At 43.3% G+C, this 24941-nt stretch overlaps 1 long non-coding RNA gene across 1 annotated transcript; it reads right to left on the bottom strand.

The window, feature by feature from the left end:
• Positions 1-4195: 4195 nt before the first annotated feature.
• On the bottom strand, positions 4196-19599 carry LOC140493844 (uncharacterized). The gene is made up of 2 exons (XR_011963779.1): positions 19082-19599; positions 4196-5994 (listed from the first exon to the last, which is right to left on the bottom strand). It is a non-coding gene; the product is annotated as an uncharacterized lncRNA (long non-coding RNA).
• Between the last annotated feature and the right edge of the window lie 5342 nt (positions 19600-24941).

Genomic DNA, 24941 nt, shown 5'->3' with positions numbered 1-24941 from the left:
CTCTTTACTGAAGAAAGGATTGACTTGGGATTGTTATACAATGAGAGACTGGCCAATATTCCCTAGCGTTTAGAAAAATGAACGGGGATCTCATTCAAATGTGCAAAATTCTGACAGACTTAGACAGCTGGATGTAGAGACTAAAACAGAAGTCACTGGAAAAACTCAGCGAGTCTTGCAGCATCTTCTTCCGAAGAAGTGTCAATGGGTTCAAAAGGATAACCTTGTTTCTCTTTCTACAGACGCTGCCAGACCTACTAAGTTTCTCCAGCAATTTCTGACTTTGTTTCAGTTTTCAGCAGTTCCATGTTTTATGCTGGATGTAGGGATGATGTTTCCCTTGGTAGAGGGATCTGGAACAAATAACCATGGTCTCAGGATATGCAATAGGCCATTTCACACTGAGATGAGAAGAAATCTCTTCACTCAGAGGCTGGTGATCAAGTGAAACTCTATACCACAGAGAGCTTTGGAGGTGAATTCACTGAATATAGTTAAAATAAGCTTTCTAGAGGCTAAATGTGTAATGGAATATTTGAAGAGATCAGGAGTATGAAGTTGAAATTGAGGGTCAGTCACTGAAAGGTGGAGATAGCTCAATGAGTGGAATGGCCTACTCCTGCTCCTATTTTCTATGTTTTCATAGAAGCATGAGTGGGGGTAAGGCAGAACATTTCGTGACGTTGTAGACTGCAGACCAGTATGCACAGATCTCCTTGTCACCTTAGCAACAACGTCTGTCTCACTAGTGTAACTGGCTAACCAGCAATAAGCTACATTTTGTTCAAGACAACAGCCTTTTCATGCTGGGATTGAGGCAATGCCACCAGTCTACTCCACCCCACAAGCTGCTGGGGTGGACTCCCAAAACCAAACATGATACACCCCTCCTCCTGCTCCCATCTGCACCAGAAATGTAAAACTCTGAAATATTGTGAACCGATGTGGGCTCCTTACCTCAGGAAAGACATACCGATGTTAAGGCTGGTCCAGAAAAGGTGCATGAGGCTGGTCTGGAGTATGGGGGGGGGGTCTGTCTCACAAGGAGAGACCATAAGATGTAGGAGCAGAATGAGGCCATTTGACCCATCAAGTCTGCTCCATATTCAATCATTGGCTCACAGGTTTCACAACGTCAGAGGCTGATGGGTGGCCTTGTAAAGGTTTTTAGAATCATGAGGGACATAGATGGGATAAATAGACAAGGTCTTTTCTCTGGGGTGGGAGTGGTATAATTACAACATTTAAAAGGCATCTGGATGGGTATATGAATAGCAAGGGTTTAGAGGGGTATGGGTCAAGTGTTGGGTCCTATTCTCTCCTAATAGTGGAAACATCTTTTCCACATGCACTCTATCCAGGCCTCTCAGTATCCTCTAGGGTTCAATTAGGTCCTCCCTCATCCTTCTAAACTCCATTGCGTACAGACTTAGAGTCTTCAACCGCTCCACATATGTCAAGCCCTTCATCATTTAAGCCTGGGATCATTCTTATAAATTTCATCTGGACCCCCTCAATGCCAGCTCATCCTTCCTGTGTTACAGGGCCCAAACTGCTCACAATATTCAAACTATGAGCTAACAAGAGCCTTATACAGCCTCAGCAATACATCTTTGGCCTTTTATTCTAGCCCTCTTGAAATGAATGGTAATGTTGCATTTACCTTCTTAACTGCTAACTGAACTGCATGTTAACCTTAAGAGAATCCTGAACTAGGACTCCCAAGTCCCTTTATGCTTCAGATTTCTGAAGCCTTTCCCCATTCAGAAAATAATCTGAGCTTCTCTTTTTTTTGACCGAAATGCATATCCTCACACTTGCCGATGTCGTATTCTATCTGCCACTTCTTTGCCCACTCTTCCAGCCTTTCAAGTCTTTCTGTAGCCTCTTAGCTTCCTCAACACTACCAGTCCCTCCACCTAACTTTGCGAGTTTGTGTAGATTTGGTCGAATTCATTAGAGTTTAGAAGATAGAGAGATGACTTAATTGAAAAAAGCAGGATTCTCAGAGGAATTGTCAGAGTAGTTACAAAGGGGTTGCTTCCCTTTGAGCAAGAGTTTAGGGTCAGAGGGCATGATCTTAGAGTAAGGGGTTTCCCAACAAAGACAGTGATGAGGATTAATTCCTTTTCTCCGAGGATTGTGAATTTATGGAATTCGATCCTGCAGGTGGCTGACAAGCCTGGGTCATTAAATATATGCAAGTATGAGATAGATTTTTAAACAGTAAGGGAATCAAGGGTTATGGGGAAAAGACAGGACAGTGGAAATGGGGATTATGAGATAAGCCATGATCCCATTGAAGTGTAAACTCAGTGGATGAATGGTCTACTTCTCCTCTGTTAAAAGATCCAATGGTCTCATCTAAAGCCCTGCTGCTGAGCATGAACTGGAATCATTAGGGGTCATCAGATCATAATTAAATGGCTGTAAATTGAGAGTGTGGAATGTCCTCATGCACCAGATCCTGAAAGTAAATGTACAGGTGCAGCAGGCAGGAAAGAAGATGTTGGCTTTCATAGCAAGAGGATTCAGTACAGGAACAAGGATGGCTTACTTTAATTATACAGGGTACTGGTAAAGCCACCCTTGGAATATTGTGCGCAGTTTTGGTCTCCTTATCTGAAGAAGGATGCTTCTGCTATTGAGGGAGTGTAGTGAAGCTTTCCCAGGCTGATTCTGGGGATGGTGGGACTGACGTATGAGGAGAGATTGAGTCAGTTAGGATTATATTTCCTGACGTTTATAAGAATGAAGATTTGCTAGAAAAGTTAAAAATCTAACAGAACTAGACAGGCTACATGCAGGAAGGATTTTCCCTGTAGTGAGGGAGTCCAGAACCAGGGGTCATAGTTTAAAGATAAGGGGTAAACGATTAGGACAAAAGTGAGGAGAAATGTCCTCACCCAGAGAGTGGTGAGCCTGTGGAATTCATTCTCACAGAATGCAGTTTAGGCCAAAACATTGTGTTTTCAAGAAGGATGTAGATATCGCTCTTGTGGCTAAGGGTTCAAGGGATCTGGGGGGAGGGAGGGATGAGGGTATTGAGTTCAATGATCAGCCATGATTACATTGAATGGCGGACCATGTTTGAGGAGTCGAATGGCCTATTCCTGCTCCAATCCTCTATGTTTCTCTCATTTGCGAAGCGCAGCTGGGAAAGTTTTTCCAGAAAGACCATGCTTGTCCAAGATGTAATGAACAATGACAATCTCACATGATCTTACATTGTTGTAATGGTCTAGTTTTTAAAATAAATTGCATATTGACCCCAAGTTTTAGGGGAGCATCTCTCCAGTACATATAACCAAATCAATTAATTTCATGTCATACAAAATATTAAATAATCAAGTTGGAAGATACAACAGAAGCTGATGTGTAGATATTAGGCTTTCACTACTCTTCTTGAACAACAAGTCTTTAAATAAACTCACAGATGCTTGGAAATAGGCCCAGAAAATATAACATAAACAACAGAATTTATTTTTTACCAACTCTGTTGCCAGCAATTTTTTTTAATTATGGTATAAGCACACAAAGGAAATGATAAATTAGAATAATTTTATAATCACTGTGCAGAATTACATTAAAGCATAAATGTTGGAAACATCAGTGTGCCTCCAGCGCTTTTCAAATGACAGAACAATGAAAAGTTGTCAGATGGACAGCAGCTATAATAAGCCAATGGATCCACTGTTTTGTGGTCTGACAAAAGATAAAACAAACTATTTTTCTGTGGGAAAGTTACTTCCAAGCTATTTATGCTTATCACTACTGTTGCATTTTGAAAGTGGCACAGTCTACATTGTATTAAGAAATTACATTTGGAAAGTGCTTGATGTCAGTATTCAATGTATTATCGAGAATCAACTGTGTTGTACATTGTAACTGGGATGGCTCTGTCTCATTGACAGCGACGAACTATTATTCAGAAATTCAAAACCTGCATGTTGTTCTTGCTCACATGAAACTGACTTCACAATTCAGAAATTACTGGACTACAGAATTCACCTGATGAAGGGGCAGCGCTCCAAAAGCTTGTGATTTCAAGTAAACCTGTTGGACTATAACCTGCTGTTGTGTGACCTCTGAATTTGCACACTCCAGTCTGATGCAGCCCTTCCACATTAGAAATTACATGCCACTTCTCTAATGATGAATAAATGTTAAATGATCTGAAATAACAGTATTCAAATTCATAGTTTAATTTTTTATTAAGAAAGAAAACATAACATTTACCTTTGGATGACACGGGATGACATAAAGTGGTTTCCTGCCAATCCAATGAGGTATTTTCTGATTACAATGTCAGACACATGGCTGCAAATGCATTCATAGCAAGCTCTGAAATACCATGAATGGTAATAACTACATGGTCTAACTTGGGGATGTTGTTTGAGGAGTCAGCATTTTCCCAGGACACTGGAGAAATTAGGTCTTTTTTCCTTCAAGGTTTCTGTAGGATTTTAACAAAAGAACATAAGAGCCAGGAGCAGGAGTAGGCCATCCGGCCCTTTGAGCCTGCTCCACCATTCAATAAGATCATGGCTGATCTCTTTGTGGCCTCAGTTCCACTTGCCCGCCCTCTACCATAACCCTTAGTTCCTTTCTTATTTCTTACACGCACCTGAGAAGACAGACTTCCCACTTTGTAATGTACTAGAAGATCAGCCGAGGTTTTAAGTTTCTGATAAAGGACACAACCTGATTCAGAGGCTGAAGTCCCACGATGCAGTGGGACACTGTAGCCAATGTGCGTGGCAAATTTGAGGTTAGGTAATAAACGTGTGCATGAGAGTATCGAAAAGTGTAAATTATTACATCATCTACCTTTCTAGACTTCTGTTTAGGACAGACTTGAACAGGATGTTACAAACACTTTAACAATAATCTCTACTTTAATGGTCTTATTGCCATCTTGCTAGAAAGATTGGACAAGCTACTACTCAGACCAGAAACAATCTGATAAGACAATGCATTCTGTTTTTTTACTGGCCTGCATCCACCTTGGTTATGTTTGGGATATCATTAAGCATGACAGGAGAAGAATGGTTTGCAGTTGCTTTGATCTTAATATCCTTATGTGTAATATCTCTCAGAAAGTATATTCAAATTACAACTTCTACAGAATAGTCTTATAATTGTTTAACCTGTTGACCTAATTCCAAACAATAATGCATACAATATCTGCATTAATAATCATCACACTTACCAAGCCTCAGCACTCTTTGTTGTCTATATATTACTGCATCACAATCAACAATTACTGTCCTATATTTTATGTTCCAAACTCTCAATGAACACAGACACTGTCGTCATCCCTGAATTTGATGACCAGAGGTGACAGTTTGACATCTCTGTTTATGTGGCAATGTCAAAGACAGTAGTCACTAATGAGTGGTGTGGCATTAAGGCTTGTTCGTTAGAAAGCAGAGGCTGGATGCAAGGGCAGGGGTTAATGTGTCTTTTCTGATCCTGTCTTCCAGAACGCTAAATGAATTTGCTCCAATTAGAACTGAGGTTATTGATTAAGTTAATGCACAGTACATCACATGAAGAAATCAGTTGTATCCCACACTGGGATGACATTTAAAATTTTATCAAGCGGTTTTCCAATAACTCCTCTATATGTCAGTTTTTATTTGCCATTGTGTTCAACTCCAGTTTTGGATTCAATTATTGCTTAACATTGAAAATGTCAGCAAACATTTGAGCTCAGTAAATGCACACATTCCATTCCCGCTCCATCGGGAAATCAAAGACCCCCTTCCACCCCAGTTATACTTTCTTCCACAGTCTTCTGTCGGGTAGAAGATACAAACGTTTGTGTACAAGGAAGAACAGATTTAAGAACAGCTTCTTCCCCGCTTTTATCAGACTTTTGAATGGACCCCTCAAATGTAATTCTGATCTCCCTGCACCTTCTCTGTGGCTGTAACCTCCACATTCTGCAGTCTGTTCTGTTATCCCGCTGCACTGTACAGTACGATCTGCCTGTAAAGCACATAAGACAACAGTTTTCTTATACTTCAGACAAATCAAATCAAATGTATTACAGAAAGTAAGATTAAACTAAATGCACACAAAATGAATAGAGACAATCACAAACTGCTTTTTTAACACTGCTTGGGTGTTGACAGCTCTCCCACATTCACGGCTGGACTGTTCTCCCAGACTCCATCTAAAAACATCAGATCCCAATCTGTGTGTACATCTGCAGAAGGTCCACCATTTATTTTAAAGAAAGACATTCTCAGGGCTGCCATATTTCTGGCCAGGCTGTCACTAATTGCCCAACCCCAGCTAGTCTATCTGTTACAACTGTCTTGGCTTGCTACAGTACGTCAAAGAACAGTTTAGAACTTGCTGTATTGGTGTTGGATTGCAATCGTATAGAACAACTTGCATTTGTATAGTTCCTGGAATATAGTTATGGGCGGCACGGTGGCACAGTGGTTAGCACTGCTGCCTCACAGTGCTAGAGACTCCGGTTCAATTCCCGCCTCAGGCGACTGACTGTGTGGAGTTTGCGCATCCTCCCCGTGTCTGCGTGGGTTTCCTCCGGTTTCTTCCCACACTCCAAAGATGTGCAGGTCAGGTGAATTGGCCATGCTAAATTGCCCGTGGTGTTAGGTAAGGGGTAAATGTAGGGGTATGGGTGGGTTGCGCTTTGGTGGGTTGGTGTGGACTTGTTGGGCTGAAGGGCCTGTTTCCACACTGTAATGTAATCTAGTCATTGCCTCATAGCACTGGCCTCAGAAACTTTTTTCACAGTTCCACATGAAGAGAGGTGAGGTGCTGAAATGCTTTGGTGAAAAATAACAGCTCAAATAATCCAAAAGAGGGCAATGAGGCGAAGATGTTTAGAGGTAAATTCCTGTGTTAGTAAGGGAGGTGTAAGTAAAATCAGGAAATCTGCACAAGGCCAGAACTGGAGACCTATCTCTGATAGTTCTAGGGCTGGAGACCATTACAGATATGGAACCATATTGGGCAAGAGTAATGGTTTGATTTGGCGACAGACTGTTAGCAAACCACTGGGCTTTATAATCTGACAGCTTCATTGTCTTTCTTCACACACTGCAGTTTTGATTTCACGGCACTTACAAAGCAAATTCAAATGTTCAAACCCGTGATAATGTGGTTTGATCTCTGAATAACTCTGCAGAGGCCAGTACCCTATCACCAAGTCACGCTTTATTTACACCTGGAGAGATCGAGATACTGATCCAGCTCCCTCGGAGCCAACTTTCAGTGTAAACAGAACCTCTGATACTCCTGTTAATATCTGTCAGTTAGGGCTCCCTGATTGGACCAGAATAACAGCCCCAAACAGGAAATGTACATTCTATGAAGTCCATCCAACTGACCTCATTACAATTGTAATGGATCTTACATTCTCTGATACAATGGTTCAAGTGCACCAAAGTAATCATGATAAAAATGTGAATGCTTTAGGCCCAGCATCTCAATTGTGATGTAGCTCATGTGTTCCCTGCACTTCCATTGTCAGGAGTGCTGGTAGAACATAACACTAATCTTGCAGATAAGTCTCACACTCATATCATTATTCTTTTGGAAGTCACTGGAATTGGTGGCAACTGGTTGCAGAGCCACTTGTATCACCAGGAGTAAAGTCCATTATTGAATAACTCATTATGTGTTAGTTGGAGCAAGATGGTGGTATTGTGGGAATTTCACTGACTTCTCACCTAACGATCCAGGATAATGCTTTGTGGACCTTGGATCAAATCCCAAAGCTGTATCAGCTGGAAGAATGGAAATTCAGTTCATAAATCTGGAATATAAAGTTAGTCTGAGTTATCGTGACTGTAACAATGAGCACAAATTGTTATGAAAACCAATGTGATGGTCTCAGGGAAGCAGTTCTGCTGTCCTTCCCTGGACTAGCCTATTTGTGAATTCAAACCCACAACAATGTGGTTGACTCCCCTCTGGATTGGTCTGTGAGACGTTCGGTTCAAGGACAATAAATAATGGCCTTTCCGATGACAACCACATCCGAAAGAATTAAGAAAATTTAAAATGGTCTCAGTTAGTCGCACTCAAGCAGTCCCACTGCAGATTCTGAGCACCAAGTTTATAAGGAGGTGGTGGCCTTATGGTGTTATTGTTAAACAATTCATCCAGGGCCCTTTCACCTCCAACCCTCAGGTAAAGTTCTGAGGACCTGGGTTCAAATCCTGCAATGGCAGATGGTAGACTTTGAACCCAATAAAAATCTGCAATGAAGAATCTAATGATGACCATGTAACCATGGTCAGAAAAGCCCATCTGGCTCATGAATGTCCTTCAGGAAAGGGAAGTACTGCTGTTACCTGGTTTGGCCTACATGTGACTCCAGACCCACAGCGATATGGCTGATTCTTAACTGCCCTCTGCAATGGGCACGAGATGCTGGCCTGGCCAGTGATACCCACATCCTGTGGATAAGATTTTTAATAAAATTCACAGCTGTCAAATGCAGTGAAGTGCTGTACTATCAGAGGTGCTGCCTCTTTTGATTAAGTAGTTAAACAGAGGTCCCATCTGCTTTAATAAAAGAACAATTCCACAGACACTGGAAGTCTGAAACAATCAGAGAATGCTGGAGAAACTCAGCAGGTCTGGCAGCATCTGTAGAGAGAAAGCAGTGATAATATTTTAACTCTGAGATGACTCTCCAGACTGCAAAGGGGTCTATAAGAAGAGCCATAGGATTGGAACAGTAAATTCTGATTCTCTCACCACAGAGGCTGCTAGACCTGCTGGGTTTCTCTGTGTTTATGCCCCATCTGTTTATTTGGCTGGTTGTAAAAGAGCTCAGGATATACTTCTGAAGGAGAGCAGTGAGATTATCCCCAGTGTCCAGGTCAGCACATCATAAGAACAGATTATCCCAGTGTAATCACACTGCTGCTTCTGAGCAAATCTGCTGCTGAATTTCCTACATCACAAAAGTGGCCACACTTCAAAAGTACTCCATTTCCTGTAAAGCCCTTCGAGATACTCAATGGTCGTGGAAATCAAACGCAAGTCTTTATTTTCCGACTGGATCGTACCGGATGAAGCTCTCTGACTCATGAGCAGACCTTACTGTAAATAACCTGACAATACAGTTCAGACTTTACAAGTTCCAGGACTGGACAAGATAGGTTGCATTTCAGTGTGGTCTATTTATTAATGCGCAAATAAAAGCTAAAGTGGAACGTGTAGTTTGATGAAGCATAGTTATTTACAACATGGGAACTGGATCCTGCACTGAATTGGAGACTAACCATTTATAACTATGACATTGGTTCAAATTTACTTCAGTCTAATGGGATTAAAACTTTCCCCTAACGTGGGAGGAAGATTCCTGTGGGAAATGAGTTTTGGGCCATCTCAATCCAGCTCCTAGTGAGCCATGGGTCAACAGAACAAAACTGTTTCTAAATTAGAATTAATTAATAACGTAATTTGTGAGCTTAAATAGAGGAAAACAGTGTGCACTAGTGCTGAACTAAATGTAGGAGTCTGTTGAGTTTTGTTTTCAATCAGCTGTAGTGTATCAGCAGTTTGTTCAGACTGGTCTTAATCTGCTGATATTGCACGATCCACCTCATTTTTTTATTTATTTCAGTTTGTGGAACGCCGTGATCTACAAGGGAAATAGTTGTTCACAGATTATCAGCTCCCAGGTTCTCATTATCCTGCATAAACCATTAAAAGGACAGAAGGCAGAATTTTATAGGGGCTGGAATGATGCAGGCTGTGATAAAAGAAGGTGGCAGAATGGAGTAAGAGGGCCAGTGAGAGCTATCTCAATGTTGTCACCACCTTGCTGTAACTTTTAACTAAGTTATAGTGTTGTGGCGAGATTCTTGCTGGGCATCAGGGAGTTGCCTGTTAAGGGGGATTCTTGATGGTTAATGACTTTAGTAACTGGCCTCACCTCATTAACTTCCTATCCCATGACCCGCTGTGAGCAAACTCAATATCGAGAATTCTCTCAGTGGCAGTCTGAGCTGGATCCTGGTGACCTGCTCACCTCTGGCTGTGAGCAACCTCAGTGTTACTCAGCAACCCCCAGTATCTCAGCACACTACCCGCCAATGTTTCCCAATCCCTCAGGATCTTCATGATCCTCTCCAATCCACTTGCAGGAAGAATGGAGCTGCATTGCAGGGAGCACTGACAGCTAACAATGAGAAGCTGGAACAAGGACAATGTGTGCAAAGGGACAGGACCCCCAGCTCACAGACTGCACCAGGCTGTGTTTCCCAGATGCTCACTCACTCTCTCAGTACAGCCTCACTGAGGACCACAGCATTCCTACCTTGTCTTACCTCACTGTGCCAATTAGCACAGTCGCACAAACCAGCAGCTTGCCTTGTCGGGCAGCAGTCCTCAATCCCATGAGGTGGGGTAGGGGGAGGGGGGGGTGTTGTGAATCTTACCGTAGGGCAGTTAGCTACATCAATCTCCCACCCTGTCCATGTGCCCTCAGCTCACACAGCAAGCACATTGCATGGACAGCAAGCTGGCTGCGGGTTAGTGATGTAGGAGAGGCAATAAGGTTAATGCTGTGTTGGGGGGTGGGGGGGCTGGGTTTGGGGAGTGAGACCGAATCAGAGAAGGTTTTGTACATGATCAGGTTTGGGTCATGATGGGAGATTGGTACATTGACAGTGATAAACCGAGATGAGTGTGACACTTACCCTGGCAGAGCAGACTGCCCTGGGTGGTGACCTCAGAGCAGTCTGCCAGGGTCTGATGTCATTCCCTCCATCTCCCTGTCCACTAGGAACTCCAGGCCCCTCTCAGAGAATCATGGCCCCATTGACCCTTCCTCCGACATGTCCTGACTGGACCAAGCAGAGAAGCTTCAGAATCCCAGTGCTGGTCTGGGTGCACAGTGTCCCGTTAAAGATGGCATGGGCACCAGGGATGTTTGTCATTTGACAGATATCTGCTGCGTGGTGAGTTCCCCCAGGAATGAGAGTAGTAGGGTAGGGCTAGAAATGAGGCAAATAGAACACTATATGGGCAAGGTAAGGAGTTAGTGAGGCACATTTGGTAAGATATGGTGAGAGATCTCACTGAGAGAAACTCTGAAAAGAAACTGAACAAATTGAAACTTTGCCAAAAGTGGAAGATCAAGCCAATAGTTTATGAAGAGGCAGAATATCCCTTCAAACTGTATGGAGACCGGAAAAACCAACTGAGCACGAGAACTGGGGAGGACGTGTTTCTGGAATGTATCTGGACTGGTTTTCTAGAGCAGCGTTGAGGAACCAACTCAAGTACATGCTGTTTTAGATTGAGTGTTATGTAATGAAAGAGGACAATTACCAATTTTGTTGTAAAAGAACACTTCGGAATGAGTGACAACAATGTGATAAAATGTTAGATTGTGTTTAAAAATGAGGCAGTTCAATCTGAAGCAAGGGCATTGAATGCAATCTGAGTAAGGGAAATTTTGAAAGCACTGAGGACAAATTGGCCAAGGTGGACTGGGACAATATATTAAAAAGCATGATTATACACAGTCAAATGATCACCAATTGAAAATTCTTACATGACCTTCACCAAATGTACATCCCTTCAAGGTACAAAAGCTCGAAAAAAAAAGGCAGCCAATGGTTGCTAACAAAGCAAGTTCAGGATTGTATAATCTTAAAAGAAAAAAACCTTATAAAGTTGCCAGAAATAGCAGTAATTCTGAGGAGTTGGAGGATTATAGAATACAATAAAGGACGACCAAGAAACTGATAAGGAAAGTGAGAATGGAATATGAATGCAGCCTACTCAAGCATAAAAATGGACTGTAAAAATGTTTACAGGAAGGTACAAAGGAAACATGTGATTAAAACAAATGTAACTCGCTTGTGGCACAGTCAGGAGAATTTAGAATGGGGAATTATCAGCTCCCATGTCTGAAGTGAATCTTGCACCCAGAAATAAGATTTTGAAATCAGAGGCAAGAATCGTACTTTTCAGCGACAGCTAACACCAGCACAGAATGATTCTCAATGTATACTTATTGTTAACAGTTAGAACTTGAATATATGTATAGAAACATTAACAAACATTGGGCGGCACGGTGGCACAGTGGTTAGCACTGCTGCCTCACAGCACCAGAGACCTGGGTTCAATTCCCGCCTCAGGCGACTCTCTGTGTGGAGTTTGCACATTCTCCCCGTGTCTGCGTGGGTTTCCCCCGGGTGCTCCAGTTTCCTCCCACACTCCAAAGATGTGCAGGTCAGGTGAATTGGCCATGCTAAATTGCCCGTAGTGTTAGGTAAGGGGTAGATGTAGGGGTATGGGTGGGTTGCGCTTCGGCGGGGCGGTGTGGACTTGTTAGGCCGAAGGGCCTGTTTCCACACTGTAAGTAATCTAATCTAATCTAAAAAAAAAGTTCCAAGGCAATTTAAAAAGCATTAAGCCAAACATTTGAAATGAAATAACTTTCATGAGGTTGGGCTAAGTGCTGGAAGATGGGACAAGTCTAGGTTTAGTTTTTTATCAGTGCAGATTTGATGGGCTGAAAGGCCTCTGATGTACTGTATAATTCTATGACTTCAAAGGAATGTAATCGGACATATGTTAACACTAACCCAAAGAAGGCAGCATTAGATAGGCAAGCACACATTTGGTGAAAGAGGCTTGTTTTCATGGAGTCTGAAGGAAGGAGAGAGAAGAGTGAGGCAAAAGGATGTCGGGAAGTGATTCTGGAGTTTGTGACCATGGTGTCTAACCAAGCTGGATGGAGGGCACTCGGCACGTGCAAGAGTTCAGCATGGCAAAGTGGCACTATCTTTTTAATTATTCATTCATGAGATATGGGCATCACTGGTCAGGCCAGCATTTACTGCCCCTCCCTAATTGCCAGAGGCAGTTAAGAGGTAGCCACATTGCTGTGGGTCTGGAGTCACATATAGGCCAGACCAGGTAAGGATGGCAGATTTCCTTCCTTGAAGGACATTGGTGAAGCAGATGGGTTTTCACTTACAGTTGACAAAAGTTTTGTGGTTGTCATTACACCATGAATCCTAGACTTTTATTAAATTCAAACCCCATTATCTGCCAAAGTGGGATTCAAACCCAGCTCCCCAGAAATTCAGTGGGTCACTGAGTTAATAGGCTGGAGGAGTCCAGTGTGAGTTTAGAGGAATCAAATCCCAATCCCAAAGGTGAGGCCATTGTCTACTGAGCCATAACAATCTAGAGCAAAAGTAGGTCCTGAGTATCACTGTTGTGCTATCAGTCATCATCGCCAACAACCTCGTTGGCAGCCCATTGCTTCAGCTCTGTCATCCACACTGATCTCTCGAGCTCAATCCATCGCTAACACCCTATGAAGAATTCAGCTTTATGACTGAGCTCTTAACATTTTCTGGTTAGCTCATCCACCCACTGGGGACTGGGTCTGTCCATGCCAAATGCCTGTTTTGCAGCATGAGCCAGCTGGGATATAAGAGTGGTCACACAACCTATTCCTAACACCTCCTCCTTGGCCCAGCATCTCCATCACTGTCCAATTCTGCTCTTGTGAAGCAACTTGAGATAGCTGTTTCTAAGATGAAAGGCACTAAGTAATTGGTCTCATGCTTGAGAGAGAGAGAGAGAGAGAGAGAGGGACAGAGAGTGAAACAGAGAGAGAGAGTGAGAGAGAGAGAGAAAGAGAGAGAGAGGGAGAGCACAAGAGAGAACGAGAATGAGAGTGCAAGAGAGAGAGAATGAGAGTGAGAGAATGAGACAGTGAGAGAGAGAGAGCGCGAGAGAGTAAGAGAGAGGAGAAATACTTGACTGACTGACATTGAGAATATTCCCAAATATTTGTTCCATATTCAAGGCTGCTGTATTATCATGAGTGAAATAGCAAAATCTTCAGTTCTCTTCCTTTTGCAGAAAACTTTTGTGAAGGCCCTAGACACAACTAAATTCACTCTCTCCAAAAGTCTGTCAGCCTAATCTTCCAGACCCTCAAGCTCTACCACCCACACTGAGCTCAGAACATCACTATAAATAACCTTGACCTGCTTATTTCTCAGGCTCTTGAACAGAGGCAGCCAGATCTCCCTTTCGTTTTTCACCAGATATGAATTTGGCTTCATTTACATGTTCCAGTTGAAGCAGCTGGGTAGATCAATCTGTTGTTATGGATCCCTTCTCCTTGTGTCCTCTGAAACAAAATAAACTAAACATCTATCCATCTTCTAATTTCACTGCTACCTCCTCTTCCTCCTCTACTCCTCCCTTCCCATCAGCACATTAACCTGTTCTGGGGGAATACGCTTACAAACACCTTTGGATTGGAACTCTCCTTGGATATACTCTTGGAAGTGTCATTGCATGATTTGCTGCCCACAGCAATCCCATTCTTCACCTCTTCCTTCATTTGCCAATGTGTCCCACAAATGAAGAAAAGATGATTCACTTTGAGGTTGGTGAAGTTGTAGAATTCTCCACCAAGACCACCATGTAGACCAAGTCACTGATTATATTCAACAAAGAGACAGATAAATGTTTAGAGCTTAAAGACATTGAGAGGTATGAGGAGAAATCAGGAATATGACATTGAGATAGAGGATCAGCAAGATTTTATTGAAGTGCAGAACAGGCTCAAAGGGCTGAATGGCCTACTTCTGTTCCTAGTTTCTGGAGAAAAGGCAGCAGAGTTTGGGATATGTTCAATTCATGGAGAGTGGTGTATAGGAAAAACATTGGAATGATCAACTTCCAAGACAGTGTTAATATCCAGGTTTGCTTTGACAATTTCCTTTCCAGTCTCCTTCCCTTATTAATCACAGATTGGCCTCATTATGGAGGCATTCATCTCCTCAACATTCCATCTATCCATTGCCAGTTGCTAAAGACTGGGAAATACCTTCTGTATGTCTGCTGGCATGATCAGGGGCAACAAGGTAGCTCAGTGGTTAGCACTGTCGCCTCCCAGCGCCAGGGATCCAGGCTCAATTTCAGCCTCGAGCGACTGTGTGGAGTTTGCACGTTCTCCCCGTGTCTGCGTGGGTTTCCTTCGGATGCTCTGGCTTCCTCCCACAGTCCAAAGATATGCAAGTGCTATGGATTGGCCATGCTAAATTGCCCATAGTGATATGCAGGCTTGATGGATTAGCCATGGGAAATGCAGGATTAAGGAAAATGGAACAGAGAGTCAGTGTGGACTTGTTGGGCCAAATGGCCTGTTTCCACACTGTAGGGATGCTATTCTGAATTGACAACTGGTTAACAGGCAGACAGTAGGAATCAATGAGTCATTATCAGGTTGGCAGGCAGTGACTAATGGGATCAGTATCTTGGATTCAGACTGTTCATAATTTATATCAATGATTGAAAGGTAAAATCACTATAGTCTTACTGGCCCAGAGGGTTTCTGTCTGATTATAGAGGGAGAGACAGCTGATGGTGGATTAACCTGAGGATCTCAGGGTAGAGGAGAGAGGTTGAGAACGATTGTCCTTCATGTTAACCTCAGCCACTGCAGGAATTGAACCAATTCAATTGATTTCAGGGTTGTGTGTAATACTCCCAAATTTGCAAATGATACACAATTAGATGTAAAGGTTGGGAAGAGATGCAAAGGATTTTGAGGGGCTACGTGAATGACCCAAAATTTGGCCATGGGAAAGCAATGGGGTGAAATGTGAAGTTATCCACTTTTTTCAAGCAAACAAAAATACAGATTATTTCTTAGAAAGGTGAGAGGCTGGGAAGTTTTGAACCCCAAAGGGATTGAGTACATTTGGTTCATGAGTCACTGAAAGTCACTATGCAGGTACAGCAGCAATTAACAAGACAAAGGCATGTTGGTCTACATCACAAACGTATCTGAGTCTGCAATCAGATCGAGCCACGGTGAAGTCACTGGGGCATTTGGTGCAGTTTTGGTCTCCTTACACAAGGAGAGATATTGTTGCCAGAGAGAGAGGGCAATGACTCACCAAACGAATTGCTGGGCTGGAAGAATCGTCCTGTGGGGAATGGTCAAATAGACTGAACCTTTCTGCGCTGGAGTTAAGAAAAATGAGAAGCAATCTCACATCCCAGATTCTGACAGGACCCAATAGGGTAGAGGCAGAAAGCAATGTTTCCCTTTGGTGGATGGCTCTAGATCCAAGAGTCGCAGGATATGGAGCAGGCCATTTAGAATGGACATGAGGAGGAATTGCTTCACTGACAGAGAAGTGAATCTTTGGAATTCCCTATCCCCTAGGGGTAGGTTCTGACATTAACTACATTCAAGACAGATCAATAGATATTAAAAACAGAAAGGGTGACAGGGATGGTTCGGTAGAATGATGCCATAGTAGAATGTTAGCCAAAATCTCAATCTGTGACAGCGCAGGCTTGAAGGGTGGGATTTCTACTTCCTATTTCTTACATCATTGGCAGTTTGGAAGCAATGTTCAGGTTCCTTGATCATGCTTAAGGCTCGATCACATGGCTCTGATCACGGACGATATATCGTTGAGGTTTGTTGCAGTTTTACAACCTAGTGCTGAATGTGGGGGAGCTACCACAAAAAAGAGGCATTTTTCGTTCAGGAGAATTGAACAGATGTGGTGGGGAGCTGCAGACAGACACTGTCAGTCAGAAACACCACGGTAAGACATGAGGCCAGGAGAACTGACCTCCCCCAATGTTCTTATCTGAAAAATGACAAGTGGCCCCTCTGCATTAACTAACATTCACTACTCCTGCATTCCACACTGAAGGAAATTTGAACATATTCAGCTGATCTCTACATCAATGAAATTCTACTAATACTGACTAAAACCTGCAATTCAGAACAGATGTGAAATAAGGCTCCAATTGCTCTCAGGTGAATAGTGAAGTCCCACGGCATGATTTCAAAGAGACCTGGGGAGGTTCCTGTCTGAAAAATTACCTGGAGGCGAAGGATTACAAAGGTGGCTCAACTCCGCTGACTGAAAAGCTCTTTGGAATATCATTAAATCCTGAAATGGGTTCGAGAAATGTGACCTATTCTGTTGCTTTTAAGAAGATTAAACTATAGCCCTAAGTTAGGGTAAATATAATAAAAGCATCAATTTCAATTCCAAACCCAATATTTCTTTATAGTCCAAATGATCAGCCCAAAAGACCAATAGACATAGGAACTGAAGCAGATTATTCAGCCCATTGAGTTCACTCCACCATTCAACGGGATTGTGCCTAATCTGATCATCCTCCACTCCATTTTGCTGTCTTTTCCCTATAACCCATGATTCCCTTACTGATTAAAAAGTTGCCTGTCTCAGCCTTGAATATACTTAAATACCCAGCCTCAATAGCCCTCTGTGGTAAAGGATTCCATAGATTCACTTCCCTCTGAGAGAAGAAATTCCTCCTCATCTCTGTTTTAAATGGGTGACCTCTCATTCTGAGATTATACCCTCTAGTCATGGAGTCTCCTGCAGGAGAAACAACCTCTCACCAACTATCCTGTCGAGCTCTCTAAGAATCCTGTCTGCTTCAATAAAGTCACCTCTCGTTCTTCTAAACTCCGAGTACAGACCCAATCTACTCAACCTCTCCTCATAAGACAGTCCCTCCATACCTGGGATCAGCCAGATGAACCTTCTCTGGACTGTCTCCAATAGTAGTGTATCTTTCCTTACACAGGGAACCCAAATTGTTCGCATTATTCCAGCTGTGGTCTCACTAGTGCCTTGTATAGTTTGAGCAAAACCACCTTACTTTATATACCATTCCCTCTCAAGTAATGATCAACATTCCACTTGCCTTCCCAATTACCATCTGAACTTGGATTTATACACAAGGACTCCCAAATCTCTCTTCTGTAGCTTTCTGCACTCTTTCTCTATTTAAGTAATATTCAGCTCCTTTATTCTTCCTACTAAAGTGTATAACCTCACACTTTCCCACATTATATTCCATCTGCCACAATTTTGCCCATTCAGCTAACCCGGTCTGTATCCCTCTGCAGACTCTTGTGTCATCCTCATCTTCCCACTATTTCCAAGTTATCCTCAAACCTGGCTACAGTACGTTCACTTGCTTCATTCAAGTTACTAGTATATACTGTAAACAATTATGACCCCAATACTGATCCCTGCGGCAAGCACTAGTTTAGGTTGCCATGCTGAAAATGCTCTCTATATCCTAACTCTGTGTCTTCTATTTGTTAGGAAATCCTCTATCCATTTACTCCCAACACCAGGGGCTCCTATCTTACTACAGATTCAGATGTGTGGTGCCTTATCAAACACCTTCTGGAAATCCAACTATATTTCAAACACTGTTGTGATTACCTTAAAAGGTTTTATAAAGTCTATTACTACATTAAAAGGTTGAGGGAGCTGGTGCTTTCCTCATTGGAATGAAGAAGGATGCGAGGTGACTTGATAGAGGCGTACAAGATGATGAGAGGCAGAGATGGAGTGGGTAGCCAGAGACTGTTTCCCAGGTTGGAAATGTCTATCACGAGAGAGTGTAATTTTAAGGTGATTGGAGGAGGGTTAAGGGAGAGGTAGGTTCTTCACACAGGGAATGGTGGGTGTGTGGAATGCAATGCCAGCAGTGGTGGTAGAGTCAGACACTTTAGGGACATTTAAGCGACTCTTGGATAGGCCCATGGAAGTTAGCACAATGAAGGGTATGTAGGTTAGTCGGATCTTAGAGGAGGATAAAACATCTGCAAACATCAAGGGCCATAGGGCCTGTACTGTTCTATATTCTAGTACTCTTGTGATTATAACAAGGTCAACCAGGTAGATCGCATAGAATCTGAGTTCCCTGATTAGGGCTGTTAACTTGGCCCAACCAGGGAGCCCTGGCTGACAGATATAAACAGGAGTTAGAAGTCACACCACACCAGGTTATGGTTCAACAGGTTTATTTGGAAGTACAAGCTTTCAAAGCAGCATCTGTGGAGTTATTTCAAATACCATGAGGTACTTGTCCAACAGTTTCAGTAGTGGTGAAGGAAGGCTATTTTTACTCATATGTGCAGCACTGAAATGCATTCAGATGCTAACATTTATGAACTCGAATCTCTGCAGTAGCTCAGCACCATTGCTGATCAAATGTGATTTTAACTTAAAACACTTACCATCCTGCTTTACCTTGATTGGGTTCAGACTGTACTGACGAAAGGCAAAAGCATTCTGTGCCCTTTAAACCCCTTTGGCTGACAGAATCTTCCAATCCTTCTAAAACAACCATTGTTTCACATCACGTCAGGCCGCTTCCCTTCTCACAGGCACAACATGTCCGCCTCTCGCTCTGTCAGAGTGTGTTCTGCTAACTGCTTTGCTGCTGAGAGAATACAGAGTTAAAGGGGCACAGGTCAGGCTAAGGGGTCAGGGCAGGTCGGTGAATTAAAGCAATTCTTCCCCTGCACTTTCACCCAGGAGATCCCATTTTATATCCGGTTCAAGGCTAAAGAGCTGCATTTCCTCCTCCTCTTTGTGGCTCTTTCTTTCAGTTGAATTGGTTTCCTCTGTGTGCCCTCCTTCAGCTCTGTCTTTGAGCAACCAGGTCATGAACTCTGCAATGGCTTCCAGCACAGATTGGCTGCTGCTCTCGACAAGTTGATGGTGATATTCAGGCTGCAGTGCAGCTTAGAATGTGCTGCTGCGGCTGGTTTCCATTTGCCGTCCTGTCCAATATGAAGATTCCAATTGCGAATCAACTATTCCATTCTGTCTCCGGGCACTGCCCCACCTTCAACACATCATCAACACAGGAACAGGACAAAATAATTGTGCCAAGCCAGTGTCTGATTTTCTGTTCAAGTGTGTGATATTTTGAACCATGAGCAACAATAGCTTTATAGTAACTCTTGTGGTGCAGTGGTAGAGTCCTTACTTCTGGGCCAGGAGGCCTGGATTCAATTCCGTCTGTATCCCAAGGTGTGTAATAAGATCTCTGAATAGATTGATTGGAAAACATATACCTGCAGGACTTTGCTTGCATTCATAAAGCCCCTTTGACAGGTCTAGGACAGCGCAGTGGCTCAGTGGTTAGCACTGCTGCTTCACAGAACCAGGGAATTGGGTTCAATCCCACTCTCAGACGACTGCCTGTGTGGAGTTTGTACATTCTTCCCATCTCTGTGTGGGTTTCTTCCACAGGCCAAAGATGTGCAGGTTAGGGTGGATTGGCTGAACTAAATTCCCCATAGTGTCCAGGGATGTGCAGGTTATTTGGGTTAGCCATGGGAAATGCAGGATTAAGGGTATGGATTAAGTTTGGGTGGGATGCTCTTTGGAGGGCCAGTGTCAATTCAATGGGCCAAATGGCCTACTTCATGCTGTAGGGATCTAGTGAGACTCTGGATGCTGGAGATCGGAAACAGAAAATGCTGGAGAACTCAGCAGGTCTGGCAGCATCTCTGGGGAGAAGCAGAGTTAACATTTGAAGTCTGGTGAACCTTCTTCAGAACCTTTAACAAGTCCTTAGGTGCTACACAGGAACATTATTGAAACAAAGTTTGATCTCAAGTCACAGAAGGAAAGAAGTCTTTGAGTCTGAGTTTGATTTATTGCTGTCACACATCCCAATATACAGTGAAATGTGTTGCTTTGCATGCTGTACAGGCAGATCATACCATACCAAACACATCAGGATAACAGGATTAGTGGTGCTGGAAGAGCACAGTAGTTCAGGCAGCATGCAATGAGCAGCGAAATCAACGTTTTGGGCAAAAAGCCCTTCATCAGGAATCGATTTCGCTGCTCGTTGGATGCTGCCTGAACTGCTGCGCTCTTCCAGCACCACTAATCCAGTATTTGGTTTTCAGCATCTGCAGTCATTGTTTTTACCTTTACATCAGGATAGCAGAACAGACCGCCGAATACTGTTATAGCCGCAGAGTAGGTGCAGAGAGAAAGGTCAGAATTAACATTTGAGAGGACCGTTCAGAAATCTGATAACAGCGGGGAAGAAACTTTTACATCTTCTGCCCAATAGAAGATGTTATAAGAAAGTATAACCAGGGTGGGAGAGGTCTTTGATGATGTTGGCTGCTTTCCCGAGGCAGTGGGAAGTAAAGACGAAGTCAATGGATGGAAGGCTGGTGATGGACCGGGCTGTGTTCACAACTCTCTGTAATTTCTTGTGGTTTGCAGCAGAGCAGTTGCCATACCGAGCTGTGATGCAGCCAAATAGGATGCTTTCTACAGTGCATCTATAAAAATTGTTAAGAGAGCATCCGACATTTAGCTGAAAAGATGAAGTTGAACGATCATCATCAGGCACGGAGAGGTGGAGGGGCTCAGCTGGATAATTTCTGCCATGAACCAGCCTGTGCTTATGAAATGGCTGCAGTTTCAAAGTTAAGTGTATTAACTTCTGGCTTGCTTCAGCAACTTGTATTTTGGTGGCCCTTTGTCCCTTTTTATATACAGGAAGTGATCGCAAAGTGTAAGGATATCAAGTGGCTCTTGAGTAGATGACAATGAATGATTATTGGGTGGGATGGATAATGGGAGAAAAGAGCGAAAAGTGACGCTAAGGTGACATTTGGTAAAGAGGACCAGATTTCTGCCATGGCCATCTGGGCATCTTGGGTGATAGGAGGCTTAGCCAGACAAGTTGCCTTCAATAGGCGAACTGTCAGTTGCCTTTTCAGCCAAGCTTTTGGTTTGCAAGTGAGTGAAGATTTTGGAGGAAAATGTGGTGAATGTTGATGCATTGACTGTCTCCAAGAGGTGGAGGGTGGAAGTGGGGGGGTTGGTGAATAGAATGGCAAGGTAGTTGACCAGATTAGCCGCTGGGTATGTTAAGCAAAATGATCAATGAGGTGAAAATTGGGTTTGATGTTTGCAAGATGGCTGCAAAAAATACCTCAAAGAATTGGCAAATGGTGAAAGAGGTACAATAGGGAATCTTTGGGCCTAACAAAGAGGGAGTCAATCATGGATTGGACCATTTAAATGCCTGTAAAGTTGGCGAGTCGACTACTGTTGCAGGCAGTGTGTTCCACACCTCTACTACTCTCTGAGTAAAGAAACTACGTCTGACATCTGTCCTATATCTATCACCCCTCAATTTAAAGCTAATTCCCCTCATACTAGCCATCACTATCTGAGGAAAAAGACTCTCACTGTCCACCCTATCTAACCCTCTGATTATCTTATATTTCTCAATTAAGACACCTCTCAACCTTCTTCTCTCCAACAAAAACAGCCTCAGTTCCCTCAGACTTTCCTCGTAAGACCTGCCCTCCATACCAGGCAACATCCTAGTGAATCTCCTCTGAACCCTTTCCAAAGCTTCCACATCCTTCCTATAATGCGGTGACCAGAACTGTACGCAATACTCTAAGTGCGGCCACACCAGTGCCTCGTACAGCTGAAGCATGATCTCATGGCTCCAAAATTCAATCCCCCGACCAAGAAATGCTAACACACCAAATACCTTCTTAACTACCCCATCAACCTGGGTGGCAACTTTCAGGGATTTATTAACCTGGATACCAAGATCTCTCTGTTCATCTACCATAGAATTTTATCATTATCCCAGTACTCTGCATTCCTGTTACTTCTTCCGAAGTGAACTACCTCACACTTTTCCAAATTAAACTCCATTTGCCACCTCTCAGCCCAGCTGTGCAGATTATCAATGTCCCTCTGTAACCTACAACATCCTTTGGCACTGTCCACAACTCCACTGACCTTAGTGTCATCTGCAAATTTACTCAACCATCCTTCTACTCTCTCATTTAGATGCTTATAAAAATGACAAACAGCAATGGACCCAAAACAGGTTTTTGCAGGAAGTGAGCTCCAGGATGAACATTTCCCATCAACCACCACCCTCTCTCTTCTTTCAGCTCGCCAATTTCTGATCCAAACCACTAAATCACCCTCAATCCCATGCCTGCCCATTTTGTGCAATAAGGTAAAAACAATGACTGCAGATGCTGAAAGCCAAATACTGGATTAGTGGTGCTGGAAGAGCACAGCAGTTCAGGCAGCATCCAACGTGCAGCGAAATCGACGTTTCGGGCAAAAGCCCTTCTTCCAGCACCACTAATCCAGTATTTTGTGCAATAGTCTACCATGGGGAAACCACATCAAGCACCTTACTGAAGTCCATATATACCACATCAACCACTTTACCCTCATCCACCTGTTTGGTCACCTTCTCAAAGAACTCAATAAGGTTTATGAAGCACGACCTGCCCTTTAAAAAACCATGTTGACTATCTCCTAATCAACTTATTACTTTCGAGATGATTATAAATCCTATCTCTTATATCCTTTTCCAACATTTTACCAACAACAAAAGTAAGGCTCACTGGTCTATAATTACCAGGGTTGTCTCTACTCCCCTTCTTGAACAACATTTGCTCCAGTCTACTGGTACTATTCCTGTAAACAATGATAGCATTAAGATCAAAGCCAAAGACTCTGCAATCTCCTCCTTGGCTTCCCAGAGAATCCTCGGATTAATTCCATCTGGCCCAAGGGATTTATCTATTTTCACACTTTCCAGAATTGCTAACACCTCCTCCTTGTGAACCTCAATCCCACCCAGACCAGTCGCCTGTATCTCAGTATTCTCCTCAACAACATTATCTTTTTCCAGTGTGAATACTGACAAAAAGTATTCATTTAGTGCCTCCTGTATCTCCATGGACTCCATGCACAACTTCCCACAACTATCCTTGATTGGCCCTAATCTTTCTCTAGTCATTCTTTTATTCCTGATATATTGATAGAAAGCTTTAGAGTTTTCCTTGATCCTATCTGCCAATGACTTCCATGTTCTCTCCTGGATCTTCTTAGCTCTCTTTTTTGGGCTTTCCTGGTTAACTTGTAACTCTCAAGTGTCCTACCTGAGCCTTCATGTATCAATCTAACATAAACCTTCTTCTTTCACTTGACAAGAGAGTCAACTTCCTTCATAAACCAAGGCTCCCTCGCTTGACCACTTCCTCCCTGCCTGACCGGTACATACTTATCAAGGACCTGCAGTAGCTGTTCCTTGAATAAGCTCCACATTTCAGTTGTGCCCATCCCCTACTGTTTGCTTCCCCATTCTATGCATCCTAAATCTTGCCTATTCACATCATAATTCCCTCAGCTATAAGTCTTGCCCTGCAGTATATACCTCTCCCTTTCCATGGCTAAAGTAAACATATCCGAATTGTGGTCACTGTCACCAAAGTGGACACCTACCTCCAAATCTAACACCTGGTCAGGTTCATTCCTGCTTGCTGGTGAACTTTTGCGACCTTGAAACCTCATTTCTGACTTCAATGCTCTCAACCTCCTGGACACCCGAACTACAATTTAGATTCCCATCCACCTGCTAAATTAGTTTAAACCCTCCTGAAGAGCATTAGCAAATTTCCCCCCAGGATATTGGCACCCCTCTGGTTCAGGTGAAGACCATACTGTTTGTAGAGATCCCACCTACCCCAGGAAGAGCCCCAATTATTCAGGTATCCGAAACCCTCCCTCCTGCATCATCCCTGGAGCCACGTGTTCAACTCCTCTGTCTCCCTATTCCTCACCTTGCTATCACGTGGCACGGGCAACAAACCAAAGATAACAACTCTGTTTGCTCTAGCTCTAAGTTTCCACCCTAGCTCCCTGAATTTCTGCTTTAAATCCCCATTCCTTTTTCTACCTATGTCATTGGTGTCTATGCAGACCACGACTTGGGGCTGCTCCCCCACCCCCTCAAGGATCCCAAAAACACAATCAGAGACAACACGAGCCCTGGCACCTGGGAGGCAACACACCAACCGTGAGTCTCTCTCGTCCCCACAGAACCTCCTATCTGTCCCCCTAACTATGGAGTCCCCAGTGATTAATGCTCTGCTCCTTCCCCCTTCCTTTCTGAGCAACAGGGACAGACTCTATGACAGAGACCTGGACCCCATGGCCTAAGACTGGTAAGTTGTACCCCCCAACGGTACCCAAAACGGTATAGTTGTTATTGAGGGAACGGCCACA

This window comes from Chiloscyllium punctatum, chromosome 22 (genome assembly GCF_047496795.1).
Source record: "Chiloscyllium punctatum isolate Juve2018m chromosome 22, sChiPun1.3, whole genome shotgun sequence".
Taxonomy (NCBI): domain Eukaryota; kingdom Metazoa; phylum Chordata; class Chondrichthyes; order Orectolobiformes; family Hemiscylliidae; genus Chiloscyllium; species Chiloscyllium punctatum.
Note: the sequence above shows the minus strand (reverse complement) of the source record. Positions and strands in the feature narration are given on the sequence as shown.